The sequence below is a fragment of the Sus scrofa genome, chromosome 15, assembly GCF_054392235.1.
Source record: "Sus scrofa isolate SSC_HxYL_T2T_F1_AM1 chromosome 15, Sscrofa_HxYL_maternal_Yorkshire_Landrace_v2.0, whole genome shotgun sequence".
Lineage (NCBI taxonomy): Eukaryota > Metazoa > Chordata > Mammalia > Artiodactyla > Suidae > Sus > Sus scrofa.
This window is the reverse complement of record NC_139397.1, coordinates 21,667,832-21,691,533: the sequence shown is the minus strand read 5'-3', so window position 1 is coordinate 21,691,533 and position 23,702 is coordinate 21,667,832. Positions and strand designations below refer to the sequence as shown.

Sequence of the window (23,702 nt, the reverse complement as noted above, 5' to 3'; positions counted from 1 at the left end):
GGGTTAAGGATCCGGTATCGCCGTGTAGGTCGCAGATACGGCTAGGATCTGGCATTGCAGTGGCTCTGGAGTAGGCTGGCAGCAACAGCTCCTATTCGACCCCTAGTCTGGGAACCTCCATGTGCCATGGGTGCGGCTCTGACAGAGACAAAAGACAAAAAAAAAAAAAAAAAAAAGTCTATAAACCTATTAAACTAATAAATGATCCAGTATTCATGTCCCTGACTCTCTACTTCAAGAAGTTAAAACACTTTCATCACATGTATGGTTAAATTCACCATATGTAAAGTTTACTTATAAAACATGAAAGCTGAAATTAAATGATTAACAAAGTTTGTTTGTTTTTAAATCCTGCTCAATCAGATCAAGATAAATGCATCCTTGATTTTTTCTAGAAAACTTCTCTAGGGGACCCTCCTTAAGATGTCATTTCAACATGACCTCAATTAGTAAATCCTCTGAGGATAAGATTCCTTTTAATAAGTCAGCCTAAGAACAAAGCAGTATGATGAATTCTAGTCTCCTCTAAGCTGTGATGGAAGCAAAGAGGAAAGAGGAGACAGGGGTGTTAGTTCAAGTACAAATCTTTCACAGGACCATCTGACCATTATCCCAGGGCTCAAAGGCCCTCCACACCACTCTGCAGAGGAGGAAAAAGGGCTTAGGTTGAGAAGGCCTGGAGAAGTGGTCAAAAGGACCACCCTTCTAGGGATGATCAAGCCTAGAAAACATACCAATTCTAGAATACAACAGTTGTGCCCACAGGGATGAACTTCTGACACTGACATAAACTACTGGAGATTTTGTTGAAAGTGGAATTGCTGCATTTGAAATCAGAGAATTCTAGAGTGGGCAGGAATCTGTAGATCGTCTATGCTTCCTTCCACCAAATGCAAGAGGCTTCGTGTAACCATTCTTATTAGGTAGATGATAACCCAATCTCTTTGGGAAAATTCTTTGGGAAAACTCAGCTAAAAATAAACTGCTGACCCATTCCTTTAGGCCTTGCTTGAATACGAATGTGCCATTTCTGCATAAGCCTTCTGATTCATCAATGATGTTGGCCTGCCTACTTAGACTTCAAATCTGACCTGCTCCATCAGACCCAGATTTGACTGTATCCAGTTTTTGGACTCCCAGTACCCATTTACAGGTCAGACATTCTACATCGAATTATGACCAAAGTCCATCACTATCACAGGCCAGTTCCCAGCTCAAGCTCCCACAGTCTGCCCTCATCTATGAAAGAGCACTACCATACCACCCCTAAGTCTGCCCACTGCTCAGTCCTAATACCGCTAGGTCTGCAGGGAAGCTTAACACTAAAGGAATCCATCCTGGCCTCTCCAGTCCAAGAGTCTTCTGTGACCCATATATCTATAATGGCCTTTGGCTAGCTGTTATTATCATTCTACCAGGGATCAAGACTATCTAGGGTTCTAATAAAAACCATAGATCTTTTCCTCTGAAAAAGGCCCAAGTGCATATATAATATTGTACATAATTTCAGAGGGTTCCCCATGAAAGTCAAGTTAGGAATCCTTGCTTTCTATAGCAGGAATTCCTATATTTAAAAAATTAAATACAGATCCACATACATACACTCACATGCTAAAGGGTACTTTTCCTAGATCCCCTTGTAACTTGAGATCTACATGTGCCCTGTTTCCAAAGGAGGAACAGTCCTTGGAGACTAGAAGAAGAAAGAAACAAGGACAGACAAAAACCAAGCACAGGCAGAACAGCCCAACCAGCACTGATGGTAGGTAAGACAATGATTCTTCTGGAGCCAGCAGCACAAGCCAAGATTCCTCATTCAGCAGGTTCAAAAGCTGAGCAGGGCAGCAAGACTGAGACCAGAGATGCCTGAGGTTCCCTCAGTCAGCCAGTTGAAAAGTGTTGTTCCAGAAGTTGTTCCTAGAAGCTCAGCTTAGAGTCTATTCCTTCTGCTCAAAGATCCTACAAACTACTGCAACTTAATAAATCCCCTTCTACTTAACCAGCTATGACGATTCCATGATCTGCCACTAAGAGCCCTTTCTAATATATGGGCCAAGAAAGCAGAACATACAAAATAAATACAATACCAAAGCTGGGCTTTAAAATATAAGCCTTTGGTTGCATAACAATATGTCTGTACTTAGTGCCACTGATGGATACACTTAAAATAGTGAAAATGATAAATTTTGTTATATATATTTTATCGCAGCAAAAAATATATATAATTTCCATAAATAGTGCCCCAAAATCTGTATCTCAGCCCAGAAACCAAGAACTCTTAGATATCCTTGGTTTTGTTAACTTATTCCTGTTCCAACAGTATCAAACAAGCAAGCCACTTAGCCTCTTGGTTGCTAAATGTAAAATGTGGAAGAAAGCTCAACATATATTAGAGATAAGTAAGACACTAAAATTCTGTAATGAGTCAGGTGGAGGGTGGGAAATGAACAAGGCAATATTTGTTGCAAACTTCCTAGTAAATGTGACCACGATGGGCTAAACCCTTTCATATGTCTTCATTTAATCCACACAATAACACTCAACCAATCCCATTCATAACTATGCTTCAAAGCAGATGTTATAATCCTTTTCTTACCAATGAGAAAACAAAGAAAGAAAAGCTAAGCAACCTGCCCAAGATGCACAGCTACTGACTGCTGGAGTAATAACAGATCAAGATCTGTCTTGACTCCAAAGCCCTGGCTCTTTCTATACCACATTTCTCTTACTGACTGCCACAGCTACAGTGCTCAGCAGGCAAGGGCTAATTAAATTATTCACAGTGATGGAATCATTGCCCAGCCAGGAAAGCAATCCCTGAAAAGTGTCACCTAGACCATTAATATAGTATGCCCTGTAGAGTCAAGTGTGATGCTCAAATTCAGAAATAACTAGATGATGATGATTATAATGATAATAGCATCCAGCTACCATTTACTGAATGCCTATTATGCTTAAAGTGCTTCATATACACTACCTCATTTAATCCCCTGAACATCCTAGTAAGAAATGCACAGTAGGTGTTACCTTCATTTTACAACAGAAGAAAATGAGACATGCAGAGAGATTAAGAACTTTGCCAAAGACATCACAGCAGGTAAAGTTCAGAGCCAGAATTTGAACCCAAGTCTCTATAATGCCCAAGTATATGTGTAGGGATCACAATTTATACTTCCTTTTCCCTCCTCTAAAGAGCCAAACATAGGCCTTTACACAAGTAAACATTCTATAAATCAGTGTTTTTTATCTTAAAATTAGGGACACCAAATGCAGGCCAAGAGGTTACCTAAATTTAGCAGTCCAGTGCAGACATGGAGTAAAAGGCATAAAAGAAGAAATGATAATGAAGAGTCCATTCCTGAAGGTCAATACATGTTTGCCAGTAAAAAGGGCTAGCTAGACCCCTCTTTCCTCACATTCTTTCAGCCTAGCCCAACTCTCACTTCACCTTCCCACCATGAGGGGAAAAAAGAGCTATAGACAAGTACTAAGACTTGCTCTATTAACCTTAGCACACCGTTAGAAATGATACATACCACATGGATCTAACAGAACTGTATGAAAGCACAGAAGTCACCTGCAAGGCATCTGATTCAGCAGGTCTGAGGTGGGGCTGAGAAGTTACAGTACCTTTTTGCTTGTTTGTTTGTTTTCTTTTTAGAGCCACACCTGCAGCATATGGAGGTTCCTAGGCAGGGGGTCAAATTGGAGCTACAGCCGCCAGCCTTCACCACAGCCACAGCAACGCCAGATCCAAGCCACATCTGTGACATATGCTGCAGCTTATGGCAATGCCAGATCCTTAACCCACTGAGCAAGACCAGGGATTGAACCCACATCCTCATGGATTTAGTTGGGTTCTGAACCCACTGAGCAACAAGAGGAACCCCTGTAGTTTCAATTATTACCATCCTACAACTTCATTTTGTCCACCAAGTTCAGCCACCAAAGAATAACTAATAACAATTAGGAAAATAGTACTTCTCTCTCTTTGGTACAGCAAGGTTCTATAATGGAGATATCATGAACAAGATGGAAAGGAGCCCAAGGGTTGGCATGCTGGAAGATAGGGAGGATACCATATGGTCTAGATCCAGATAATCAATCGGTCCTCAATGAATCCAGAAAATTTCTAAAACTATCAATGACACATATAAAATATATTTCTTATAAGTTATAGGGTGGGAGTTCCTGTTGTGACTCAGTGGTAACGAACCCGACTACCATCCATGAGGAAACTGGCCTTACTCAGTGGGTTAAGGACCCAGTGTTGCCGTGAGCTGTGGTGTAGGTTGCAGACGTGGCTCAGATCCCACGTTGCTGTGGCTATGGTGTAGGTTGGCAGCTACAGCTCCAATTTGACCCCTAGCCTGGGAACGTCTATATGCCACTAGTGCAACCTTAAAAAAAAAAAGACCAAAAAAAAAAAAGTTACAGGGTGAGGTGTTAGGGTAGAGGGAAGAGAACAAAATTTGAATAAATGGAATAAAATGTAAATAAAGGGAATAAATAATAAATTATACAACTAACATGAAACTCAGCACAAAGAGAAAATGTTACCCTAGGCTGGTACTAAACTTTATCTTTTGATTAAAAAGAAAAAAAAAATCAGCCTAACTTTTAGTAAAATAACTTCATTTTTATTTCCAAAATAAACCCTAGCAACATAAAAAGTTAACAGCAATGGGAATTCAGTGTATTCCCAGATGATAATAATGAGCTGCAAAAGGTCAAGAAAACTCAAGACAGAACATACACAATGATGGAGTCACTGTTCTCTTTTATTTACAAACAGAGAAAGGAACTTATTTATTTAGTATCATTATGACAGACCCACCCTTATAAGGAAATAGTAGCTTGTGTAGTTAACTCAAAATATGGTCCAAAACCACATGTGCCGGACTACATGGAAAATCCAGTCTCATAAAGCAAAAACACCACTATTTAAAATTATATGCTACAAAATTAACAGCTTATAGAGTACAGCCTTCCATTAAACAAAAGGCAGCACATGATTTTGTTTTTGTTTGTTTTCATTCAGTTGACATCAGGACACTTCAAGGCTACCAAGATACCACAGTGAAAATAAATAAAAACTGAAGAAGCAAGTATAAAGAAAAAGAAACTGATATAGTGGAACTAACACAGTGGAAAAAAATAGAAAATAAGCTAAATGTCCATCAACAGCACAAAAGATAAATAGGGGTATAATCATGAACCTGAATATAATACAGCTGTAAAAAAAATCACTGAACTACAGAGTGGTGTTATGGGCTAAATCGTTATCTCCTTAAAATTCACATCTTGAAGCCCTAGCTTCCAGTACCTCAGAATGTGACTATATTTGGAGATAGGGCCTTTAAAGAGGTGATGAAACTAAAATGAAGTTGATGAGGATGGGCCCTAATCCAATATGACCAGTGTCCTTATCTGTACATGGAGAGACACCAGAGATGTACAGCCACACACCATGTGAGGACAGAGTCTATAAGAGGGCCAGCAAGAAGGTGGCCAACTGCAAGCCAAGGAGAGAGACCTCAAAAGAAAGCAGATCTGCTAATACCTTGATTCTGGATTTCCAGCCTCCAGAATTGTGAGAAAGTGAATTTCTGTTGTTTATACCACCCAATCAACAGTATTTTGTTGTAGCAGCCCAGGAAAACTAATACAAGTAGTTTCAAACTTCAACATTCATAAGAATCACCTGGAAGGCATTAAAACATGGATTGCTGGGACCTACTCTACTCAGCTTCTGTTCAGTAGATCTGGAATGAAGTCTGAAACAGAGCTAGCCTCATGGATGCACAAACATGCTTACAAGGGCCCCACTCCTGGTTTAATGTTCTGCCATTACCATTTTCAATTTATCAATAGTTTTTGAACAAGGTGAGAGAAAAACTCCTATGGATTTTGAGCAGAAAGGGCAAAAAGAATGAGAAAACACTGCATTTCTGGTGCAGACACTTTACTTTGCACATTTGTCTACCATTTTAGGCCAGTGTACTGTTTGTTGACTGTCTTGACTTTATTTTTTTAAATAGCCTTAAATGCAAGTTCTAATCAAATGAGCTGAAATAAGTTAAAAACTTCTTTTCCATGTTAATAAAAAATATGTTTTGTTACCAGCTACAAAACATTTTAATGATGAGGTCTGCATGAAGCCAACTAAATGCAAATAGAACAGAAATACTGAAATCAGTTTCCCTCATAGCTTTTAGGAAGGAATTTTAGAATGGTAGTGGCAAGTACCAAACATTAAAAAGTTAACCAAAGTTAGTTGTTTGTAGAGATTAATAATCTTATGATATGACCATAATATCTTCCTTAATGATAAAATACATCAGGCTAGTAATCAAATACAAATTCCATGAAGATGAGCCCAAAAAAAAGCATCTGTTTTAGGCATAGTTTTCATTAGCACAAGACCTTTTTGATGGAATAATGAGGACCAAGTCTTTCTTTCCTGCTAAATAAACCTAGATCTTTCATGGCTCTAACTTCTCAGTAAAATCTTATTCAGGGCACACAGTATAGAAAATACTATCATCATCATCACTGGAAAAGTTAAATTCTTCTATTCTCTTGATTAACTTTTGAATGTTCAGTATATGTTCATTAGGTGAGTTGCTAAAACATGTCATTATATAATGGATTCAGAGTTCACTGCCAAAGCAACTTATATCCAGTCCTTTAATGGAAATAATATTCTTCAAGTACATAAACTTCAGACAGAAAAGAAAGACAATGAATCCAAAAGTTTATTATCCCTCCTTCTTTGGAGGGGTAAAAACAAACAAACAAACAAACAAAAAAACTGTACAGAAGAAATTACAATCTTTAATCTACAAAACTATAAAAAACAATGAAAATTAAGGTGAAGGTTTAAAGATATTTATACTTTTTAAAATAAAACAGTAAGACGACTTTATCCTTTAGAGTCCATTTCTGTTGTATAAAATGCAAGGAATCTAATAAATTTTAAGGGTTGGGTTGATTTAAAATACTCAAAACTTTTACCGGAGCACGTTTTCAAGACTGAGTGGGTAAACTAACCTATTCAAACCTAAAAAAGGAAGTAACAAGTGAAAGAAAGCTGGTTAAAGAATTTGCAGCCATTCCTACTACAGAGAAATTTCTGTAGTAAAAAAGAAAGGATGCATGGCCTGAAGACAGCTTTTGCTGGAATCTGAAGGAGAATACCCTTGGAATTGGCTACAGGTTCTACCACACCCTATGGTGTATTTCTTTCTTTTCTTTTTTTTTCTTTTTTTTTTTTTTTTTTTTTGGCTTTTTTGGGCCGCACCCAAGGCACAAGGAGGTTTTCAGGCTAGAGGTAGAATTGGAGCTGTAGCTGCAGGCCTACACCACAGCCACAGCAATGCCAGATCTGAACCGCATCTGTGACCTACACCACAGCTCATGGCAACACCAGATCCTTAACCCACTGAGCAAGGCCAGGGATAGTGTAGGAGAAAATGTCCCTATAAAAAGGTAGAAAGGAGAGACCCCGGCCATGATGACTAAGCAAAGTCCAGCCAACTGCCCCAACCACCCCTCCCCGATGCATCTGCTTCTGTAAGCTTGCTTTCGCATCTACTACTTGCCTGACCTCACTCCTGTCCGACCAGCCAAGCATGGACCCAGAAGAGGTAGCCCATAAAAGCCTTGTGAAACCCTTCTTCAGGGCCCAGACTCCAGAGAGCAATCTCCTCTGAGCCCTCTGGCCTAATAAACCTGAGTTCTCCAACTCTCCGAGTGCTCACCTGGTTTCTCACTGGGTAAAAGAGCTGATACACTGCAGCCACAGAGCTTCTGGAGCTGGTACATTACAGCGACAGGGCTGTCGCTAGAGCTGATACACTGCAGCACAGGGCTGCTGAGCAGCTGCTGTAACAATGGAACCCACAACCTCATGGTTACCGGCAGGATTCGGTTTAGGTTCCACTGTGCCACAATGGGAACTCCCCTATGGTGTATTTCTGAATATATTTCTGCTCCTTAAATAATCTGAATTAATGAAATCTACTTTATATCCTAAGACATGGGAAAGAAACCATCTGATTTGTACATTACAATATCCCAAGTGCCTGGTAGAGTACACACATTCAAGATACACTGGTTGAAAAAAATAGGAGGGACACAGGTAGGGAAGGAACAAAAGAAGGAGAGATATAACAGATGTTCTGTTACAAACCTGAATAACTGAAGGTTCAAGAAAATATAATTTTTCCCCAGAGGAAAAATCCCAAGAAAAATGTATGCTTAGATCCTTGCTAGAAACCATTGTTTGGAAATTCTTACTACTTTATCCTTCAACCATAGCAATTGTTTCAGATCTTTTCCTCTTTTAAAAGTCCTCAACACCACCTCTGCTTTTAGTAGATAACCACTCTTTTCCTTCAATAAACTTACTACATCATTTAACGTGAGCAACTAAGCTCTTCCTGTAAGTAAATACCCATCCTTGCTAATTCACCCCCTCCAAAAATAATTCCTTTTTCTCCCAAAGTTTAGCCACATACCTTTGTTAAACCCTCCCACTATCCAGTAAGACTGAACTCCCAATTACTCCCTCTCTAAAATCTTCAGTCCCTTTCCTACCACCAATGCCTTTGTAGCTTTCAACAAATTAATACATTTGCCTCAAAGATTAAAATTCTTTGCCTTAATCCTTTGAGTTATCACTTCAACTTTCTCCACTAAATTTTTCAAGAGTATACATCACTGTCTCCATATCCTTTCTTCAGTCTCAATCCTCAATCCTTTATTATTTATTTATTTATATTATTTGGTTTCTAATCACACTACTCTGCTAAAGTCATCTTCAAGAGTCACCACCAGTGGTCACCAAACACGAAATGAGCTTTCCTTGGTTCCCACATCCCTTCAAATCTACATAGTATTAACAGTGTTCATCACCCCATCTTTGAAACTTTCTTGTTTTGACTTCCATAATACTATGCTCTCCTGGCTCTCCAGTTTTCTTTCCATTTCTCACAGGCACTTCTTCATCCCAGGACCTCCTAAATGCATGCATCAGACATGAAAATTCAGCCACCTTAATTGCAAATAAAATTCTGCTTTTCACTGCTACTGTTAACACCCCAAATTCAATCCTCACATTACCACTTGTCAGAAACACTAAAGTAACCTCCCAAGTGGCTATATTAGTCCCTCATCCAATAAATCAACTGCTTTGATAACTTTCCTCAAGTTAAGCTTGACTGTCTCATTCTTTCATTTAAAAGAGAGGAAGGAAGAAGGCAGATTCAAAAGAACATCTGGTTTGAATCCAAGCTCTGACAATTACTTGTCATGAAACCTTGGATAAGTCACTTAACTCTTCTAGGCCTTTCTCCTCTTTAAAATAAAGGTTGTAATGTCTATTACACATAAATTGTTTTAAATAATGCAGAAGATACGTTCAGATCTGACACAGAAGAGACATCCTATAACCTTCAAGAGCTGTCCACTGCCTAACAAGTAAGATCTACATATCCTTACAAGACAGTTAAACCCAATTTTTATAGTGTCCAAGAGCCAGTCACTCCCCTTCTGCTCCTATGTAGGACCACAAGAGGCTGCGTGCCTTTTTCAATGTTATATGCTCAGCCTGAAATATCCTTTTCCCAAATCCCCCCTTGCCAATTTTCTACAGTTTCCTAAGGTCCAGCTCAAGTATCTCATCTTTTAAGAAATGCCTAATATGAAATAACAAAAGCATTAAAATAGTAATAGTGACATTTAGAATTCTGAAATTGATTTTCAATACTATTTACAAAATTTATTCCAAATAATTTATGTAGCCTACTATCTTATCTATATGCTCACCATGGAAATCAAATTAAAATGTTCAATAAACTGAGGCATGTCTCAAGGGAGATATGATTTATTTAGATTACGTGATTGAACACAAACAAGAAACAAGACTTTTTATGTCTGCTTTATGGAGAATAAAATGATTTTAATAATAGTTAAATTCTATCAATTCAAAGTGATAACGCTTGTCAATTTATTTCATTTTTAAAGATAAGTTAACACAAATTATCAATAATTCCATTTCAGATACATTCAAACATAACAAATGACATATGCATGAACAAAACACAAAATAAAGCTATGTCAATGAAATTTCCAAGATATTTTACAAAAAATCTGAGTTGACCTTTCTTGCCAGACTAGAGTATATATGTAATTCCTAAATACTAAGCAGGAAAAGAAATAAACAAGTAAATCATACATAAAAGGAGTGATCAAATAGTCAACTACAGTATTCAAGCCAAAAATGACACTATGAATGAATTAAAAAGACTACATTACAGCTTTTTTGTCACATTCTATTCCAGAACCTAAGAGAAAAACCACAGAGATGTGTACAGTATACAGATGCAAGCAAGTACAAAGTGAAAAACAGCAGCAAAGATTAGAGAAAGTAGGAAGCACCTGCTTCCAATTTGTCAAGTATATGTAGTAAATTGTACCTGCTTCCTTGGATGGAGAAGCTCTAAGAGGAAATTGCAGCACTGCATTAGTGTGTGTGCACATACGTACTTATACTCTCAGGCACTCGTACCAGAAGTCACAAAATTCTGGATCACAAAATTCAAGCAAGGGCAAATCTGGATAAGTATCAAGATCAACATCAATGATGCCTCCTTGGTAAGGCTCCTCAAAAAAAAAAAATTGATTTGAATATAACTCCTAAGACACTTCAGTCTTCCCTATGTTCACATAGCTTGCTTTTCAAATCTGACTAAGTGAGGACCCTAAGGCTGTCTAAGGAAAGAGGTAATATTTTTACTTTGGGTATGACATCATCTCTCCAGGTACTGGATCCCCGACCTCTGAGTAAAATAATTACCCAATTATTTCATATTTTAAGATACATAATCTATTATCTTATCTGTCTACCTACCTATTTCTACTTAACTACTACCAAATCCAATTCCTTTATAAGAGACCAAACAATGGCCCTATTTTGTATCATAGACCTCCTTAAGGTCTGACAAAAACTAAGGGCCCTCTCCATAGAAATACCTACTTAAGTACATATAGACATAAGATTTTCTGTACCAATTGGCTGGGGGGGGACGATCTTTATTTTAGACTATTACCTGGTGAACTTTGATTTAACTTGCTCACTTTCTCCAAGACTCCTTGGAAGTATTTCCAGAGCCTAAAAATTTGAATACTAATCCCCACCCCAGTTCTCCTTCAGTTCTACTACCTATCAGCAGGATAAAGCACTTTTCCTGTACTTTTTCTTTATAATCCCACAACTCTCCTGCCAACTAGATGGTTGTATGCATCATACTATTTTAACTGATTTTCTTACTTTCTTCTCCACTGGCATGTGAGCTCCTTAAGGCCAGAAACTGTGTCAGGTCTTATTCTATAGTACCACACTTTGAGCAAAGAAAATACTCATCAAGTATCTGTCATTCAAAAAAAAAAAAACCACAGGTTAACTGTTGAAGATGGGCAATAGACACCTGCAGAGTAAGGGACAAGGGGTTTTTCATAACATTATTCTCTCTTCTTTTGTATATATATATATATATGAAGATTTTCAAATATTAAGGGGGAGAAGTCTGGAAAAAAGAGTTGCAACTATACATCAGTAAACTTCACATACATGAACAAATCTAAAAACAAACTAAATATACCTCAGAGAATTAGGATCAATGAGTAGAAACCAAAATTTTGGCTTCATGTAAGAAAGAACTCTCTAATAATTAAAGGTGTCAGAAAGTGAAGTTGGTTGCAAAGAAGAAAGGACCCTGCCACTGGGCTAGGAGCAGGCATACCTGAGAGAGATTGTGGGTTCAGTTGCAGGCCATCACAATAAAGCAAACACAGCAATAAAGTAAGTCAAAAAATATTTTTGTTTCCCAGTGCACATAAAAGTTATATTTACACTATACTGTGGCCTACTGTAGGCAATAGTGTTATGTCTAAAAAGACATAACATACTTTAAAACAATTTACATACTTTAATTTTAAAATATTTTATTGCTTGGAGTTCCCGTCGTGGCTCAGTGGTTAACGAATCCGACTAGGAACCATGAGGTTGCGGGTACCATGAGGTTGCGGGTTCGATCCCTGGCCTCGCTCAGTGAGTTAAGGATCTGGCGTTGCCATGAGCTGTGGTGTAGGTTGCAGACGCGGCTCAGATCCCTGGTGGCCCTGGTGTAGGCCAGTGGCTACAGCTCCGATTAGACCCCCTAGCCTGGGAACCTCCATATGCCACAGGAACGGCCCTAGAAATGGCAAAAAGACAAAAAAAAAAAGGAACCTAGAATATTATATTTTATTGCTAAGAAATACTAAGCATCATCTGACAGTATGGGGTTTCCATGAAACTTCAATTTATAAAAAAACACAGTATTTGGGAAGCACAATAAAGCGAAGTGCAATAAAAGAAAATATACTTTCCTTTTCAAGTATATTCAAGCAGAAGTTGGCCATATAGAATGGATAACTATTTAGGGGATTAAAGTACCAAATGGGAAAAATGAATTCCACAGAAACTTCTAACCTGTATCTGAAAACAGTTTATTATCTTAAAACAGATACACAGAAGTCAATATAAAGATGACGGTTGATTTCATCAAACATCCACAAAGGATGAAGTTCTTTCTCAAAACCAATTTTCTGGCAAGCCTCATCTTGCAGGCGTTCACTCTCTGGACTCCAGCTTCCCTGGCTTTCTGGCAGGTCCTCAGTGTGCCCTGCAGCCTCCATTGCACATGCTGCTCCTACTAGAATGATCTTCAGATAGCAGCTCAGGCACTTGTCCTTTGGGAAGCCTTTCCCACCTGATCAAATCATGCTCTCTGACAACTACAATTCTCTTCTAAGGAGCAGAGACCTCGAGTTTTTGCTCACTACTGTATCCTCAGGGCCTGTCACATAGCCTGGCATGTTGTAAGTGCTCAATAAATATTTGTTAAATGGATGAATGAATACAACATTCTATATGAGCCTAGTATTTTCATAAATTATGATCTAAACTGAACACAAGTCAACCTGCCAAAATATAACCAAGCTATTTCTTTATCACAAGTGATTCAACTACCTCCCTAGAGGCTAAGGACAATAAGAAAATAGTTAGCTAGCTCCCAAGGCAATCTTTTTATACTTGTTTTCTTAGAAAATATAACACATTTTCAATAACTTTTACCTTCACAATACACAAATAAAATTTATTCCCTATAACTGTTTTAAGATTCTGACAAGCCAAATGATTCTCAAGTCAAACTGTAGGTTATTAAGCTGAAAGAATATTTGTATGAATGTGAAGTTTAATGAGGACATTTAGGTAATGAAGAAGCAGTGAGAGCTTCAGGACAGATGGACAACCATCAGGTCATATAAAATATTTCTAAATGTGTGTTTATAAGAAATATATGAAAATGCCCAGCACAGGAATATTTTCTGTTGCTAAGAAACACTAAACATTAATGAGTAAACTGTCTCTTTTACAAAGATCAACTACTAATATCTCATGTATCAGTGCAATTCCTTATAATGATTATTCATTTTTAAACCTTTACAAAACATACTAAACAAAAGACAAGACATAAACTGGGATTAACACCCAGAAATCACTAATCTATCTAATGCATACAAATTGGTATTTACTGACTTTAATCAAAAGTGGGGTTTTTTATAACAAAGCTACAAGATCCCACCTTTAGGATTAAGATTGTGAGAAAAAAAATCTATTGTATTACTAAAAGCATAAAAATATTCTACCTACATCAAAACTAGGGCTAATACACAAAGTATTTGAAATTCCAAATAAATTCTAACAAAGCTAAACACTAGGTTTTAGGGTTATTTTATTTTTACTTGGGAGACATTACCCACCACCATCTTATTCAAAACTCTGTATTACAACATAAATTTGATTGAAAGCCAGCACTTCACTCTGTCGAAATCTCTTAGACTCAACCCTGCTTCTTATAAACTTTGGCTTTAATTCTGGACCCAATATGAACTTTCATGCAGACTAACAATTTCACCCAGGTCACCCACTTCATTATTAGTACCAATGCTGGGCTCAGTCCCTTCTCCACTTCAAACACAAATGAAAGACTAAGGAAAAGATGAAGGGAAACCTTCAGAAGAGTAATGAACTCAAAAGTATTATTATTTTTCAATGAGATAAATAAAATTTACCTTGAAGATGTGGAATGTGTAAAAGGTTTAGCCTAGCGCCTAATATTTATTAAACACTCAAAAACTGGATCTATTATTATTACTGTGCTTTAAGTTTATAAATTTATTTCCTCTGATATTAACACTAAAAGATAACATAACAGGTGATCCTCCAATAAATTAGAAAACATAAGACTAAAAATCCTTTTTTTATTATAAAAAGTTTCAAACATACACAACAGTAGAGATCACAGTTTAAAGAACCGTATCATCTGACTCAACAATTACTGTCACTCCACTGCGTTTCATCTATACAAAACCTATTCTCGAACAATGCAAAGGTGTATTAAGACAACCTTTTATTTATTTATATTTTTTTTGGTCTTTTGTCTTTTGTTGTTGTTGTTGCTATTTCTTGGGCCGCTCCCGCGGGCATATGGAGGTTCCCAGGCTAGGGGTTGAATCAGAGCTGTAGCCACCGGCCTACGCCAGAGCCACAGCAATGCGGGATCCGAGCCGCGTCTGCAACCTACACCACAGCTCACAGCAACGCCGGACCGTTAACCCACTGAGCAAGGGCAGGGACCGAACCCGCAACCTCATGGTTCCTAGTCGGATTCGTTAACCACTGCGCCACAACGGGAACTCCAAGACAACCTTTTAAAGTGAACCCAACATGTTGACCATGCAGAAATGATGGGTTTCATGCAAAAACCTTATTTTTATCTCTTACTATTAACCTTAATATAAATCTATTCATTAGTAAACCAACCTCTGCCCTAAAGAAAAAAACTCAAGTAATCCTCATGACTTTTCTGGTCCCTAATAAGTAACAGAAAATCATATGATCACTTTAAATGGTAAGTCTCAGTTCAATGATTTAAAATAACTAGTCTCAGAAACTTGGGGAAATCTGAATGTGTACTTTGTATAAAGTTGCATCAATGGTAAATCTCGGGTGTGATAATAGCATTGTGTAGGAGAATATCTTAATTTTTAAGGAAAAAAAGCTGAAGTATTTAGGACTAAAGTGTCATTTTCTTTTTTTCTTTTTCTTTTTCTTTTTTTTTTTTTTTGTCTTTTTGGGGGGATCTGCACCCTAGACATACGGAGGTTCCCAGGCTAGGAGTCCAACCGGCCCCCTACACCACAGCCACAGCAACGCAGGATCCAAGCCGTCCCTGCAACCTACACCACTTCTCACAGCAACGCTGGATTCTTAACCCACTGAGCAAGGCCAGGGATCAATCCCGCTTCCTCATGGATACTAGTGTTCGTTACCTGCTGACACACGACAAGAACTCCCTAAAGTGTCATTTTCAAATGGTTCAGCCCCACTCCACTGGCCATAAAAAAGCATACAGAATATGCTTGTATTTTTATAGCCAAATGTCATTAGCTGATAAAAGGCATGAGATGTTTACTAGATTACTATTTCAACATTTCTGTAGGTTTGAACTTTTTCAAAATTAGAAGACTACATCTAAATAATAGTTAAAACTCCAAAGTACAGTTACCATTAAGCCATATTTTCCAGCTAGGGCCTGCCCAGAGCTGGCCACTGTCAGTGAGGAAAGGGGCAAGCAAGCTCCTCTTCTCAGGAGGAAATTTTTCTTTTCTGAGCTCACCAGGACCTAGGTCAGGGAGGGGAGAAGAGGTCAGACATAACAGGATAATTCTTCAACTGCTACAGTACCACAATGACCTAGGGCTATGTAGATTAAGGCAGGTGCTTAAAGCTGATCTTCCTTCTCTTGGGTAGTGTATATGCATTCTTCCAAGCGTATAGTCTTCCAATTTCAAAACTCCTGCCAGGGCAATGCTGTCCCTTAGCTCCATCCCAATGGCTCCTCAGTTTCTGACTCGGGGCCATACACCCCACAACTCCTTAATGCTAGGATCTTCTTCCCTAGCATAAAACTTTCTTGGGCAGCTTTCTTTTCAATTAACACCAGGTCGGTATTCATATACTGGGATACATACATATACTTTTCACCTGCTGAAAGAAAGCAGTGCCATTACTTCTCAAATCCAGCCCACTGCCACAGAACATTTAAGCTTTCACAGGCATGGGGTCAAAGCATCAGGCCCTTGTGATCCCAACTGCAGACCCATGTTCTAGAGCTGCAACTCCTCTTGGCTTAATTCAGATCCCCAACTTGCGAAAGGCAGGACTAAAACACACAGCATTCCAGAAAAATTCACCTAATGAAATCTCTCTCTTCTGATATCCTCTATTTGAGTGAAGGGTTTCAAAGGTCACAAAACTAACTTTTCACAATTCTGTTTATGTCATGGTACTTCCTTGGGATACAGAAGCATCTGTTGAATACTGACACCTAAGCTAATAGTTCCAGTTTATCATTCCATTTCCTAGGAACTCTATTATGAGGTCCATGCTTTTGGAGCAAATATAAGTGGTAAATGCCGGGTTCCTTAAACTGTGGCCTCAAATCACTAATCAAGACTTCTGATGGCCATTATCACTCCTCCAGGAGGCTTGTCTTTTTTATCATTTTAGTGCCAGCACTAGCACCCAGCACATCCCGGGTCCTCTAGAAAGTATTTTTTGAAGGGATGACCTCAGCAAATGACAGTGTGTATAAATAAGTGGAAGAGTGTGTAAAATTAAGCAATGACGGACGACATCCACTATCTGAAGAAGTATCTGAAAATAGATTGCTCAGTCAGTGAAAGTTGGGCTAAGCAAAAGCACACTGGGTCCTCCCTAATTTATACACCTAGATATAGGCTTCTGAGAATCTAAAAGGGCAACCAACACCCAAGCGGTCCTCCTTGTTTCTACCATGACACCCATTTCCAGACTTACTCATGGCAGACAGAAAATATCCATCTGCCTATCATTTGTACACAGGTTATTGAGGGCTTATGTGGTTCACCCATGCCACCATAAATAGTGCCTGTCCTCAATTAAAAACTATTTCAACTTTTTCCAGCAATTCTTCCACTGCTTTTGTTAAAATTGTTTCTGTTTGATCGTTTGTTGCTATTGTAAATAGACTTGTTTTCTCAATTTCACTTTTATATTGTTCACTGCTATTGTACAGAAATACAATTAATTTTTGTATATTGCTCTTGTACTTTGCAATTTGATGATAATTTACTGATTACAATAGATTTTAATGGATTCCTTAAGACTTTCTATAAAGAAGATCTTGTCATCTGCAAAGAGATGGTTTTGCTTTTTTCTAGTTTAAGTGTTTTAATTATAAAAGGGTATTGTATTTTGTCAAATGACTTTTCTAATTAAATGATCATTACCTTGATACCAAAATCTGACAAGGATGTTACACTGTCCCCTGTCTTAGCTCCAGTTGCCATAACAAAGCACCACAGACTAGCTGACTCAACAATAGAAATGTATTTCTCATAGTTCTGCAGGCTGTGAAAATCCAAGATCAAGGTGTGCCAATTTTGTTGCTGGGTGAAGGTCTTCTGGCTGACACTAACCCAATAATGGGGTCCTCAGCCACATGATCTCAACCAAACCTATAAAACTTAGAAGAAAACACAAGAGAAAATCTTCACCACCTAGAATTAATCAAAGTTTTCTTGGAGAAGGGAGGGACAGGGGAGGCAAGGATGGAAGAAGGGGTGAAACACTGATAAAATGGGCTTACTAAAAATTAAAATCTCTGCTTTTCAAAAGACGCCATTAATGAAAGAAAAATAACAATCTATAGACCAGGAGAAAATATGTTTGACAAAGTACTAGTATCCAGATATATAAAGAACTCTTAAAACTGAAAGACAAGAAGACAAACAATCCAATTTTGTTTTACTGGACAAAAGATGTGAATAGCTACTTCACAAAAGAAGATAAACAAATGGTCAATAAGTAAATGAAACAATCAACGTCACTAGTAAATAAAGAAATGCAAATTAGAGCTATAGTGAGCCACTGGAATATCTAATTAAAAGAATGATAACATCAAGCGCTGGCCAGAATGTGGAGCAACTAGAACTTTCACATAATTGGGGAGAATATGGTACAATCACTTTGAAAACAGTCTGACAGTTTCTTACGAAGTTAAAACATACACGTATCATATGTCACTAAAATTCTACTCCTGGGTAACTGACCCAGAAGAATTAAAGCATAAGAAACAAAGATCTGTACGTGAGCATTCACAGTAGCTTATTCCCTATAGGAAACACCCTAAATGTCCATGAACATGTAAGTGGAAAAGCAAGTTGTGGCACATTTATACAATGAAACCTATTCAGCAGTGAAAAGGAACTAACTACCAGGGCATACAATAACATAGGAAGCTTCAAAAACATCATGATGAAAAAAGTACCTCATATGTGATTCTATTTATATGAAAGTCTAGAGCAGGAAAAACTAATTCTTAGTGACAAAAATCAGATCAATAGTTGTCTGGAAATAAGCATGAGGGAGGGAAGAAGTGATTGCAAAGAGACACAAGGCAACTGTTTGAAGTGATGCGATTATACCTTGATTATAACAGTACTTACATAGGTGTGTACATCTGTCAAAATTTACTGAACTGTAAATTTAAAATAAGATCCTTTTATTATATGTAAATTTTATCCCAATACACTTGATTTAAAAATTCAAAAGGAAAAGTAACATTCAGACATTTGGAAATATCATAATTGCCCAAAGATGCCAGTAAGGGCACATCAAGTTTTACTACCGGTTTAACTCCTACATACTAAGTTTATTATTTTATTTTATTCATGCAATCAATCATGTATTCAAGTATGAACTATGCACTAAGCATGATTCTAAGTGGGGTGGGATAGGAGTAAACAAAATAAAACCCTTGCCTTCATCAAACTTTTATCCTAAAAGGAAAAGGAAAACACTGACCATAAAAAAGTAAAATTGGAGTTCCCGTCGTGGCACAGTGGTTAACGAACCTGACTAGGAGCCATGAGGTTGCGGGTTTGATCCCTGCCCTTGTTCAGTGGGTTAAGGACCTGGCGTTGCCATGAGCTGTGGTGTAGGTCAAAGATGCGGCTCGGCTTGGATCCAGCATTGCTGTGGCCCTGGTGTAGGCCATCAGCTATAGCGCTAATTCGACCCCTAGCCTGGGAACCTCCATATGCCGCGGGAGCCGCCCTAGAAGAGGCAAAAAGACGAAAAAAAAAAAAAAATGGAAAATATACAGTAAGTTTGGCAAAGTGCTAACCAGAAAAATAAAACAAGTGGAAGGAAGGGGATATTTTAAATAAGATAGTCATGGAAGGTCTAAGAATGTAATATTTCAATAAAGACTCAAGAAGGATTAAGGAACAGGCTAAGCAGTTATGGGGGGGGGGGGGGAGCATTCCAGGCAAAGAGAAGGGCAAATGCAAAGGCCTAGAAGGAAAACAGGAGGCCTATTCAAGGAATGGTGTCAGCTGGAGTCAGTAAACAAGACCATTCAAAAGATGAGGCTGCAAATGGGACAAGATCATGTAGAGCCTTAAAGGCAACCAGAAAGACTTTAGTTTTTACAGCGAATAAGAAAGGAAACAAAGTTGTGAATTGAAGAATGACCGCATTTGACTTATGTTTTAACTGTGATTATTCTGGCTACTGCACTGAGACTAGACTGATGTGCTAGGTTATGGGTTGAGGATTCTAAGAGGAAGCTAGAAGCCCAGTGAGGAGACTTAAAATAATCCAAGTAAAAGATGATAATAAGTTGGACCAGGTAGTAGTGCAGGTGGTAAGAGATTGTCAGATTCAGATTCTAGTTGTATTTCCAGGAAAGACAACATAAACTATTGACAGATAAGGTGTAGATGTGAGAGGGAGGAGTCAGGAATGACGCCAAGGTTTTTAGTCTGAGTAACATGAATGTAATTGTCAATAACTTAGATAGACTAAAGATGAAACAAGTATGGATAAAAAGATCAATTGCATCTTGAGCATTTTTACATTTAAGTATCTTTAAATATCCATATGGAGGTATCACAAGACAACTGGATATGTGTCTGGAGTTCAGAGGGAAAAAAAACTCTTATAAAGATTTTTTGGGAAGGCAAAGTAAACCACTGGGTATCATGGTGTGTGTGTGTGCGTGTGTGCATGTGCGTGTGTGTGTGTGTGTGTGTGTGTCTGTAAAACTGTAAGGAAATAATTCATACTTGAATTTAATACACTAGAGTCTAAGCAGTAATGGATTGTGTGTTTTCTGATTTGCATAAATCCGTACAAGTCTGCTAGGCACTTCACACCTTTATTTTTACTTCCACATCTAAAGTATAGCAATATGGATAGATAAGGTGTGTATTTAAGATAACAACGTGAACAGACACATTCCTGGAGCTATAGCTATTTAAAAGTGACACTAACATCAAGATACTCATTCTTATTCTGGGAAGGCTTTAAAAAACAATCACTTGTTATGAAACTAATTGCACTGCCAAATGCTTAAGATCATATGTAAAAATCATCATCTTCTCTACATTTTACTGTTTTAAATCAAGGAAAGTAATGGACTTTGTGATTCGACTTAGAAATTTGGGTTTGGTGCTTATAATTAGCTAGGTTTTAAAGTGAATAATGTTTCCATGTTATATCTCATAAAGGAAGATACCTTCTGCATTACTATGAAATGCAAAAATGACATGTAAGAAAAACAAACTTCAACCAGAATTATAACATGGGCAAGCATGTTTAACTGGTGACTGAAACCATTTTTCCAAAAGTAAAATTTTCATTGTGGATGAGCATTATTTCCTCCCAGTCATCAATTCATTCCTAATTCCACACTTTTGATTATTCCCTCATGCTAGAATGCCCTTCTTCCCAGCTATTACCATCCGTCCTTCAAAGCCCGGCCCATATTCAGCCTCCCCCACAAAACTTGCCCTGAACCTTAGTGGTATTCACATTCGCATAGCACAGGTCCAGAGTCTCTTTGACACTCTGCTATGGAATAGGTTTACCTACTTACACTAAAGCAGAAACTCCCTCAGGACAGAAAATATTAGTCACCTTTGCCTGCCCCAAAATGTTTAACAGAGTAACTTACATATTGTAGGTACTCACTAAGGGTTTTTTCAACTAAATTAAAATCCTATCAAACCAAGAAAATCATCAAATACACTGAACTCAATGGGAAAAACACTTTAATTTCTTTTCATCACTTCAAATACACTCTTCTGAATCTTACTTCCCCATCTCTCCATAACATCCCAGATAAGTCCTATTGATTCTCAGTCATTTTCAAGTACTGAAAAATATAATCTAGTCCAATGTATACCTTCAATTTCATATTTTATTCAAAGAGTTTCCATGTACCTCCACCTTAGCCCAGGCCAAACAAAAGAAAGAACATAATTGGTTTCTTTCAAATCCTTCCTGGCTCTTTCACCTTTCTACATGTCCTTTCTCATTTTCTGATTCCTCCAGATCTGGACAGGCAGAGGAAAAAGGATAAATATCCTGTATGCCTACTCCCATGGGGAAGCCATGGCCTCAACAGCTGTGAAGCAAGATGATCTGTTATCCCTGTGTAATTATTGACAGCTACCTTCTCTCCCTCTCAAAGCCCAGTATGGACAGCAGGGGAGCCTTAAGTTATAACAGGCAAAGAGGCTGGCCCTTCTACCTGAACAGTTCCCTGGTACAGAGGAAGCATTCTCAGGCTGACTTCTCACTATCCCACCCAAAATTCCCTCATAAGGCAAGAACCCCTCTTAGCAGCATCCATCAAGGGAATTCAAGCCTGGTTACTTCTCATGGCATCCACTTGGTTCATAACACACACACACACCTTCAAGCCTTTTTACCCCACTAGGTCCAAATGTCAACTCTTTTCACTACTGCCCTCTATCTCAATATGCCATCTCACTAGCTCCAGTCACTCTCCTGCCTTCCAGAAATGAGTCTAAATTCAGGAACCCCCAAACTCTAGGAAACATATGCCATGCTCCCTCAAGATCTCTTTAGAATGTGCCAATGCAGTATCAAGAAGCAAGATTCTGGAGTTCCTGTTGTGGCTCGGCAGGTTAAGAATCCAACTAGTATCCATGATGATGCAGGCTTGATCCTGGCCTCTCTCAGTGGGTTAAGGATTCAGCATTGCCACAAGCTGTGGTGTAGGCCACAGATGCAACAGGGATATGACATGGCCATGGCTGTGGCAACTGCAGCTGCAACTGGTCCCCTATCCTGGGAACTTGCATATGCCACAAGTGCAGCCCTAAAAATGAAAAAAGAAAAAGAAAGAAAGAGAGAGAGAGAGAGAAAGAAAGAAAGAGAGAAAGAGAAAGAAAGAAAGAAAGAAAGAGAGAGAGAGAGAGAGAGGCAGGCAGGCAGGCAGGCAGACAGACTCTGTAGGTCATTAAACATTCAGACAAGAAATTAACAATCTACCCTTCTAGACAACATATTCAAATCCTGTGAACAAAGGTCTTTTGGGGGAAAAACAGGAAAATGTCACAGAACTGTCCACTAGAGCAACAATTTTTCACTTGAATGACACTTACAAAACTGCTTTTCTCTAATTTCTCTTATGTATGGGAAGTGGGTACTACAGTTCTATTCTTTTACTAAGCCCCACATTCCTCTTTAGAATGTAAAGATGCTTATTAACCTTTATTTTCAGCTTTGGAGTTTTAGCTGAAATCCTGAAACAAAAAAGTCCTAGTCATCATCCTATCATCATAGATGTGATTCCCGTTAATCACATCTACTAATTAGCTAATATAAGGGACTCTTCATTTTAAGCAACTCAATGTGAAATAAAATTTACTAAAAAGGGGAGTGTGGAGATACTGACTAAACATTAAGGAAAAGAAAAAAAGAAGGTTCCTCATCTGGTCAAAGCAATTTTACCTTAGGAGATCAGTACGTTATTTATATCTAAACATCTCATTTAATTATGTATACATGTAATGAAGAGCCACTGCACAAAATGGAGAATTACCACTAAAAATCAGGTTAAAATATATACTACCTACAGTTAAAAATTCTGTACAATAAATAATACACAGTAATAAGAAATCACTCTACTCTACTGATATTACCCTTTAATTAAAAAAAAAAAAAAGAGTGCTCATCTAGGATCTGATTGCCTATCACATTTACAATCTTTAATATTCCACTAATTTCCCAATGTCTACAATAGCTTCAATATTTCCATTCACAAAATTACCTCCCACTTGCCTCTAGGAAAAGCAGCTTTAACCAGGGATTATGAAGTTAGAGAAAAAGGAAATGTGGGAAGGATCCACCTCAACAGTCACTGCTCTCCTAAAATTAACACAATAAAGTATGCCAACTATATCCCTGCCTTATAGTAATCTTCCTTCAAAAGCCTTTTTTGGGAAGTCCCCATGTGGAGCATCAGGTTAAGGATCCAGTGTTGCTGCAGCTGTGGCAGAGGTTCAACCCCTGGCCCCAGAACTTGCATGAGCCACGAGTGCAGCCAAAGGGGAAAAAAAAAAAAGGGGGGCTGGGGGGGGTCTTTTTTGAAGTCCTGTGAAACCAGGACCACTGTCTTGCTTATGTCCTATAAACCTGATTAAAGAAGTCTTATGTAAAACATAGGGGA

General features: G+C 38.1%; 1 protein-coding gene across 8 annotated transcripts in view; it reads right to left on the bottom strand.

The window, feature by feature from the left end:
• The window catches only part of GTDC1 (glycosyltransferase like domain containing 1), a 427,341-nt gene that overhangs the window by 388,980 nt on the left and 14,659 nt on the right, over window positions 1–23,702 (bottom strand). The gene's annotated exons all lie outside the window — the stretch shown is intronic.